The sequence below is a fragment of the Elephantulus edwardii genome, unplaced genomic scaffold, assembly GCF_000299155.1.
Source record: "Elephantulus edwardii isolate Elephantulus edwardi_28Jun2011 unplaced genomic scaffold, EleEdw1.0 scaffold00077, whole genome shotgun sequence".
In the NCBI taxonomy this organism is placed as follows: domain Eukaryota; kingdom Metazoa; phylum Chordata; class Mammalia; order Macroscelidea; family Macroscelididae; genus Elephantulus; species Elephantulus edwardii.
The window spans coordinates 7,667,798-7,677,657 of NW_006399827.1; the positions used below are offsets into that span (position 1 = coordinate 7,667,798).

At 41.9% G+C, this 9,860-nt stretch overlaps 1 pseudogene; it reads left to right on the forward strand.

Annotated features, from left to right (window-relative positions):
• Positions 1–9,316, forward strand: part of LOC102868123 — a 16,777-nt pseudogene extending 7,461 nt beyond the window's left edge.
• The last annotated feature ends 544 nt before the right edge of the window (positions 9,317–9,860 follow it).

Here is a 9,860-nt window from a genome sequence, read left to right on the forward strand (position 1 = left end):
GGAGAAGGGTGCAACAATGAATGAATGGAATCCCAAAATCTCTGTAGATGTTCATTGAAATGAAAAATAAACAACCTAAATTTTAAAAAAAATATTCTCTCTCTCTCATTGAGAGCTAGAACTGACCCCTCACTGGGTTTCTGAGGCTGTAAATCGCACAGAAGACATGGCCCATCTTTCTTCTAAACAACTACTAGTGGATTTGAACCTCCAGAGAGATGTGGTCTTTGATTTAGCATCACAGCTCCCTAGAGACTATGCCACCAGATCTTCCTGACACGAAATTGGGTAACTGAAAAATGCAGCAGGCGAATAGATATAATCATGAATACAGGCCTATAAACCCTCCTGTGGCAGTGGTCAAAGACTTAGGGTGGTGTAGTCAGTAGCATGTTGCGCTCTTAACCAATAGACCTTGAGTCTCTGGCTGTTCAAATCCACTAGCAGCTCCAAAGGGGAAACATGGGTAGTACTCTTTCATTAACATTTACAGCCTCAGAAAGCCACTGGGGGATCATTGTGAGTGAGAATCAACATGGTGGCAGTGGATACTATGATTCTTATTTTACAAATAAATACATTAACTCCAAGGGTGCATTTAAGAACATTGCTAATAAGTGGCATACATAGTAAAAACAAAAATCAATAAAACACAAGTAAACACCTTTCTGGTATTGTATTGGGAAAATCTGCTGTCAAGAATCTCTCCAAAGTGCTAAAGAGCAAAGATTCCAGTTAAAGAATAAGACGTACCTGGCCCAGCCATGGTATTTTGAGCTGCTTCCTATTTGTCGGAAAGTTGGACAGTACATAAGGATGACAGACAAAGAATCGATGAATTCTTTGAATTGTGGTTTTGGTGGAGAATATTGACTATATCAGGGACTGCCAAAAGAACAAGGCAATCTGTCTTGAAAAAAGAGCAACCAAGGGGCTACTTAGAGTCAAGGACGGTGAAATTCCATCTCACATACTCACACATTCACATGTCACCAGGAGGGGCAAGTCCTTGGAAAAAAAAGACAACATGCCTGGAAAGGCAGGGTCAGAGAAAGAGAGTTTTCCCTAAGGAGTTGGGCTGATGTAGTAACTCTGGCAATCAGTTTGAGCATGTTGGAGATCTGGAGGTTGCTGCAGGACAGGGGGAGGTTCAAATCCGGTAACTTGGTGACTTGACTTGATGGTATCAGCAATCACAGTAAGAGGCAGAGCTGAGATACGAACAGCAGTTTGACTCCCGTCTTCTTAACCACCATGAAATCCACATGTTCAATAGGAGGGAACTTGTTGCAGTTGTTAAAAATAATGTGAAGCATAGCTTGAAAACTGGCCTTCAGAAGCTTTATAAAGAGACCCAAATGGCTTTGTATAATCCATTCTATCTGACATCAGAGATGCTCTGCTCCCCATTTTGGATATTGAGACTCCAAGAAAGACTTAATTTCTGAGAATAAGTATGTTCAGGATGAGGTCACTGAAACTGGAGTTGTGGAGTGATATCTAAAAACATGAAAGGAGAAAACATTTTTCAAAACAGTAAGGCTTTGTTGTTGTAATTGTTAAGAAGCCTTGGCACTACATACTGGGCTGCTAACAGAAAGGTTGGTGGTTCAACTCCCTTGGATGCTCTTCAAGAGAAAGATGAGGACATCTCCTCCTGTAAAGAGATACAACATTTGGAAGCCAATGGAGGTGCACCAGGAATTGAAATCAACTCAATGGCAATCAGTTTGGTTTCAGCCTGTTGTTATTGGGCCCTCAGGTCTGTTTCCTCTCATATAGCAGAGTAAAACGGCCTCTGTTGGATTTTCTAGATTGTAATCTTTATAGGAGAAGCTCAGCAAGTCTTTCTCCCACTGAGCTGCTCCATGATTTCAAAGAGCCAATGTTTTGGTTAGCAGCCAAACTCTTCACTGTTACACCAATAGGCTCTTTAAAAAAAAAAGGAAAAAGAAAAAACTTCACCGCATCCAGTCAGCTCCAACTCACAGCAACCCTCGTTGGCTTTCTGAGGCTCCAAATCTTGGTGGGAGGAAACTGTCCATCTTTCTCCTTTCTCCAGGAAGCAGCTAGAGGACTCTAACTGGTGGAGGTATGAAGCCTTTCCATTAGCAGTGCAACACCTTAAGGACACACCATCAGAGTTCCCAGGTTCCTTAGTTAGACCCTAATTTGTGGATACGAAAAAAAAAAGACACAAACACACATAGACAACTGAGAAGACAAATGACACAGAGATTATATCTAGATTATGGAAATAAAAGTAGGTTTTATTTTTAATTTTTTCTGTATATTTTTAATTTTCAGCAATAGATGTCTTTAATATAAAACTTTTAAATGCAAAAAAATGTTCATTATTAGTCATTAGAGAAATACAAATTAAAACCAACATAGGATGATATCTCACTCATACTAGTGGTGATAATAAAATAGACTCAGGTTGGATGGGATCTGGAGAACCAGGGGTCCACATCCATTGCTAGTGGGAAAGTAAATGATACCATCACTTTAGGAAGCAGTTTGGCCATTTCTTACAAACTTAATCATGAGTTTTCCAAAAGACCCTGCAAGTTTACTCTTAGGTAGCTATGGACTCAAGCAGACTTTCACACAAGTGTTCTTAGTAGCATCATTCAGAACATCCCCAAATTGGAAAGAATGCAAATGATAAGGAAAAACTATGTGGCAATAAAAAGACCTTGATTTCAGATACATGCTAAGAGATTGGCACACCTCAAAAACATTATAGTCAGGAAGAGATGCCAAAGACAAGAGACTATATATTGTTGTAGTTGATTGCTATTGAGTCAAGCACGATCCATAGTGACATGAAGCCGTTCTATAACTATCATTATTTATCAAAGTTCATAGAGTTTCCAGAGGCATGTTGTTTAGGAAGTGGATTCCACTCCTGCTTCCATATATTATTCCATTTATTTGTAATAACTACAAAAGTCAAAGCTATGGAGACTGAACAGAAAGGGAAATAGGTGTAGCCTGTAGTTGGGGTGTGTATGTATGTGTGGAGGGTTAGAGTAAAAAGAAGTAAGGATGCAGGAAGGCTCTTAGTGGGATGATAAAGACATTCTAAAATTGCTTTGTAGTAATGGTTTCATAAGTTCCAATTATATGATAGGATTTATATGATGACCTTAGCTGATGACAAAGTGTGTGCACTGTCAACTCAAAGACCCACTGTTCAAATCCACAAGCTGCTCTTCAGGAGAAAGGTGAGCTGTCTCCTCCTGTACAGTTTACAATCTCTGAAAACCCATTGGAGGGTTAGCTATGCATTGGTTCCAACTGACCCTAATGAGTGAGTGCTATGCCCCGGAGAAGTTTTTTATTTCAATTACAAATCAAATAATAATAGGAGAGCACTCAAAGAACCACAAAACTAAAAGGGTCCAGGATAGGGGTGCAAAGACAAAAATCAAAGGAAACAGATCATAGGAAACATCAACGTATCAGGAAAATGAAAGAAGCGAAAGTGTCAACGGTGCCTCTCAAACGTTTCTCAGAAAGACTCCCTCTGCTGGTGAATGTGAATCCCTGTATCTCCCTACAAGGTCATCTAAGTGTGTCATGTTAAAGTGCAAAATTAACCTTAACTCACCATTCCACTTCTAGCAATTTAAGCTGTAGGGAAAAGCTGGACAAATGTTCAAAGGTGCATGAATCAGAATGTTTATCTCATAGCTGCAAAGTGCTAGTAGCACTCAACAAGTGGGGTAGGCTAAATAAAGGTAAAGTGCCTTCACATAATGGAATACATTTTTTTAAAAAACCTTCCATGAAATCACATATATCGATGTGAAAATATGTCCATGAAATGTTACTATTAAAAAATTTAAAACCACATAGGAAAAAATCTGGAAGGATAGATGCCAAAATATGAGCAATTTTTTTTTATGGATGAGCTTGTGAATGATTTTTCTGTCTTCCCCTTATTGTTATTAGCTACTATTAGTTACTAGTCAGCTCCAATTTACAGTACTCCTGCATACAGGAGAATAAAACACACTGCCCAGCCTGTGCCATCTTTGCAATAATCAGTCCTGTGTTTGAGCCCGTTGTTGAAGCCACAGTGTCAGTTCAACTTATTGAGGGTCTTCCTTTTTCACACACCCTCTACCTTCACATTTGTAATTCACTTAATTACGCTCATACAAAATCTATACCTAGATCAAGAAGCTGTTGTCTAAAGGGAGCAAAGGAACACTGTTGTTGTTGTTGTTAAGTGCCGTAGAGTCACAGGCGACTCATAGCGACCCTACGAAGGAGAGTCCTCACCACTTGGGTGTCTTTCATCCTCTCGCCACGTTCATAGGGTTTCCAGAGGCAAGCTATTACAGAAGTGGAGGCCACTCCTCCTTCCAAGCTTGTTTTAATTGGGGAGCTCCACCCCACTCTCTGTCCGCATTGGGTAGCCAACCATTAACGCATTTGACACATCGGTGTCACAGTTTACTGTGTCACTGCATACTTTGAAATGAGAAAAATTGTGCGTCAAGATTGTATTCTTTCCGTGTACCTATTCAATGTGTAGGCCAAACAAATCGTTCAAGAAACTGGACTCTATGAAGAAGAATGTAGCATCAGGTTTAGAGGAAGACTTATCCTACGTCATGCAGGTGACCCAGCCTTATTTGCTGAAAGTAAGGAGGGCTTGAAATGTTTGCTACAAAAGATCAAAGGCTCAACATCAAGAAGACAAAAATCCTCACCACTGGACTGATACGCAACATCATGATAGATGGAGAAAGATTTAAATTGTCAATTATTTCATCTTACTTGTGTATCATTGAGTGAGAACTGAATCGCAGTTGACTCCTCTTTGGTGGGTTTTCAGAGGCAGTTGGGAAGAATGGCCCATCTTTCTCTTACGGAGCAGCTGGTGGATTTGAACCATTTTAAAAATTGTCTTGGGTCAAATTTGATTTGCATGTGATATTAATGATACAGTTTTCTAAATCCCACATTCTATTGAATCATCTTTCTTGGGAATGGGCACAAATATGGATCTTCCCCAATTGATTGGCCAGGCAACTATCTTCCAAGAGGCTTGGTACAGATAAGTGAGCAACTCCAGGTCTACATCCATTTGCTGAAACATCTCAATCTGTATTCTAGTAACTTCTGGACACTTGTTTTTCAGCAATGCCTTCCATATTACTTGGACTTCTTCCTTCTTTACTACCAGTTCTCAGATTTACTGTTGCCTCTAGAAATGTTTAAGCATCAGCCAGTTCTTTTTGATGCAGTGACTGTGTGTGTGTGTTCCTTCCATCTTATTTTTATGCTTCCTGTATCATTCAATATTTTGCCCCAAAGAATCCTTCAATATTGCCACTTGAACCTTGATTTTTTTCCCCTTCAGTTCTCTCAGCTTGAGAAATGCTGAGTATGTCCTTTCCTTTTGATTTTTTAGCTCTAGATCTTTGCACATTTCATTACACTGCCTTACTTTATCATCTCAATATGCTTCTTTCTACCCTATAACAGCCTGTAGTTTTACATAAGAAAAGGGAAGAAAGGTATTTGGATAATGGCAAAGTCTTTGAAGCAAAGTCTCCATTCTATCCCTACCTCCAACATGTCAGACCTTGGGTATTGAACTTTTCTAAACCTCATTTACCTCACCTGTAAAATGGGCATAATAATGGTTTCTCCCTTCTGGTGTTGCTTGGGAGATAGATTAAAAAAGGTGCATTTGAAATTCTTAGTCAAAAGACTGGCACACAGTAAGTGGTCAATAAATATGAACTATGATTGTTTTTCCAATAACTTTTAGAAAACATCATTGTGTATAGAAGAAGAACTTAGCAGAGAGGAAAGAGGGAACTGAAGGACATATGGTGGGGTGCCGCTGCCCCTTGAGTCCCTCCTTTCTCTTCTTCCCGAAGCCGTTCTGCGCACATTGCTCTGGCTCCCTCCCTGCTCAGTGCAGGTCCCAGGTTCCCTCTGGGAGCTCCCAGTTGCCAGACACAGCTGACACCATGCCCGCTCACTTGGCAGGGAGGAAGGTGCCATGTGGGTAGCTTGATTTGTTTCAAGAGGAACCTTTAACAGTTTCTGTAGCAAAGGCTTCCTCTGCATAGAGGGTGTATTTGTAAGAGGAGAGGAGAAAATATGTCCCTGCCTGCTGTTATGACTCCTCTCTCAACAAGGCTGTGAGGGAGAGAAAGCAAGCTTCCAAGGCTACAAAACTAAGCAGAGTCACAGGGCACAGGAGAGCCGGGGTTGGAACCCTAACTTCTGCACAAACTTTAACTGTTTACCAAATGTCTTAACATTCTTTACCTCCATCTGTGATCACAGCAACTCTTCTGAGTCCTTCAGCCAGCAGGCCTACCCTCACTTCATGCAGCTAGCTTCCAATAAAGCTAGATCTTGATGCTTTTATGTGGTTCCAATCCTCACGGAGAACTACATGCATGAATCAGCCCATTTGTCTCTGTTCTCCATCACTTTGCTCTCTGAATTAGTGACTCATTTCCCCCTGATGGCCTAATCTTAGTCTTGATAACCTACCCAAACCAGGTCCAAAATGGGATTGCTTGTCTGAGCCCCATAGCAGCAAAGTGAAATTTACGATTCCAGTTCATGTAAATGCACAGCCAAAACCCCAGGTAATCCATTGACGCCACAGGAAACAGAAATCCAGGGGAGCCCATAGGAACCATCTGTGGTTTCCACCTCTGGAAAGGATTTCAGATCAGACCTTTCTCAGTTCTTAAACTGTAAAATAAAATGTGTGAACTCCCACAAACATTTAATATTGTAAACATTTTAACAATCCTTGAAGTTCACAGTAAAAACTGTTCTTGCTAAGTGCAAAAAGTATCAGGAGCCTTGGGTGTGCTGGGCGTGCTGGGCGTGGCGGGCGTGCTGGGCGTGCTGGGTTAGGTATTGAACTGCTAAACAAAAGGTGGGTGGTTGGAAGGAACCAGCCTCCAGGAGTAGAAAGATGTGGCAGTCTGCTTCTGGAATGATTTACAGCCTTGGAAACCGTGTGGGACAGTTCTAGTTCATCCTACAGGATCACAGTGAGCGGAATAGACTTAACAACAGTGGTTGTGAGGGTATCAGCACATCCTTTGTTTGTCTTGGGATCTGGTGTGGATGGGGCTAGGCAACATCCTTTGCCATTCTTACAGATTTTTTCCCTGCTGGACTTCTCCCAACATCCTGGAGAACCTGCCTTTGTGTCTATGTGACCACTAGGTACTGTTTTTGTACCATCGGAGTCAGAACCAACTCATAGCTGACCCTCCAGTGGGTTTTCAGAGGCTGTAAATCACATGGGAGGAGACTGCCCATCCTTCTCCATCAGAGAAGATGGTGGATTCAAACTGTTTGTCTTTGGGTTGGCAATCCAACTACTTACCACTAAGCCAGCAGACTGGATATAAGAACTAGGGGGAAATCCCAGCATATTCCAAAGAGTTTGCTGTCTTTTATTAAGTGTCCCTTCTAACTCCAGGTTCTCAAGCTTCTGGAAGTTTCTTACTGGACATCTTAGTATTATTAATATGTCAAAGGGACCACTGAAAGTACTCTAAATTCTCAAACCAGAGCAATTTTAACAATAGGATACAGTGGCATTGGCTTATAATCCAAATTATGAAGATCTATAAATCGAGGTAAATATAAATGAAATGTTGAAAAATTGAGATAAAATAGACAAATCTTCAGCACAGGAGAATTCCAAATAATTCCTGTATATCATTCATTGTAAAGGAGATGTTGTGGAATTTTCCATTCCGTAAGTGAGGGCTACACGAAGTGCTTTCCTCCCAAAAGCTTAGAGTGGAAGGTGGGGGGACGGGGGGGAGGGGTGATTTTACAGTGGCAAGAGCTGATAAACACTAACTCAAGCCAGGTGATTAAGCTTAACATCCAGGTGATGTTGATAGGATGTAGCTTTGATGTGATGTGATAAGAAAGGTACTTTCCCTCTGTGGTTTTCATCCCCAAAATTTATAACCACAGTCTAATCATACAAAAAAGGCAGCAGACAAATCCCAGTAGAGGAGCATTCTACAAAATGTCTTGCCTGTACTTTTGTAAGCTGTCGAAGTCATCAAAAACAAGGATGGTCTGAGAAACTGTCAAAGGCAAGACAAGTCTAAGGAGAGATGACAACTAAACGTAATGTGGTAGGTATCCCGGACCCTGAAACAGAAAAAGGGGCAGCAAGGTAAGACTAAGAAAAAAACCTGAATGAATGATGGATGTTAATTTTTAAAACACACATACATACACTCTTCTTCTCTAAGAAAACATCAATGAAGGATGATGCCAGTGCAGCAGGTAGGCAGAAAGCCTCAGGGGCCCTGGGACCTGGGCCCCCTGCAAAGGCTTGGGCAGTGGCCTTTGGGGTCTGGGCCATGGACCAGGCTGTGGGAGGGGCTGTGGAGCTTCTGAAAGCAAAGCAGAGGACAAGGAGTGGACCCCGTCATCAGGCTGGGCAATCTGGTCAAAGGCACGAAGATCAAGTCCTTGTCGGAGCTTTCTCTCTTTTCACTGCCCATCAAGGAGTCTGACATCATTTACTTCTTCCTGAGGATGATGCTCGGGGATTGATGTTCTGTGTTCTAGAGTCAAAACAGGCTCATAGCTGACTGTCCAGCCTTCTCCTGCAGAGCAGCTGGTGGATTCGAACCAGATCCCTTTGGGATTACACCCCAACTTCTTACCACTCACTAGGCCACCAGAATTCCCTCTCTCAAAGATGAAGTCTTGAAAGTCATGTTTGTGCAGAAACAGATACCTGCTGGCCAGCAGACCAGGTTCAAGGAATTTGTCTCTTTTAGAGACTATAATGGCCCTGTTGACTTGGGTGTTAAGTGCTCCAAGGAGCTAGCTACTGCCTTCTGAGGGGCCATTATCTTGGCCAAGCTCTCCATGTACAGCATGACTACTGGGGGGAAACATTGGCAAGCTCAGACCATAACCTGCAAGGTGACCAGGGGCTGTCTGTGGCTCTGTGCTGGTACACCTCATCCCTGCACCCCAAAGCACTGGAATTACCTAGGCCCCTGTATCCAAGAGTCTGCTACTGATGGCTGGAATTGATGACTGCTACATCTCAGCCAAGGGCTGCACAGCTACCCTGGGCAGCTTAGCCAAGGCCACCTTTAACACCATCTCCAAGACCTACAGCTACCTGACCTGGACCTCTGGAAAGAACCTCTGCTCACCAGGTTTCCCTAGCAGGAGTTCCCTGACCATCTTGTAAAGACCTACACCAGAGTCTCCATGCAGGAAACCCAGGCTCCAGCTGTGGTCACTATACAGTGGTTTTGTGTAACAAAGAAAGTGAATTAAGTTTTTGGTTTTTTTTTTAAAAAAGTGTCACGTATCCACACAAATAAAAACATAATGAGTACCTACTATATTCTTTTCTTCCTACTCACTCCTTTGCTGTTGCACTCTTTGTCCCAAGGTTGCCTTCTCCTCTTCTATACTCTTCTCCACCACTGTTTGTTTCTATCAGTCAGCAGATAATGAGGACCTGAAAGCAAAATCTAGGCTTCCCTTCTTCTCTGATGCTTCAACACCCAGTACCCAATTACTGGCATGGACTAAGAATTAAAAAAAAAAATACTAAGGGAATATAAATTAATTTTAACATTCTTCACTTATCCACTGTCCCTTCAGCTAATATCCAGCTAAGCTTCTCAAAAAAGACAATTTGCACTTGCTGTCTTTTCATTCTTTTTTTTTTTTTTCAACCCCATGGACTTTGATTTCTACCAGTGTATTGGGAGAAGCTATGTTCCCTGGGCCACCAGAGACCTTCAGAATGTCAAGATTCAATGAACTGTGGGAAAGGGTTCTTGATATTCCTGGGC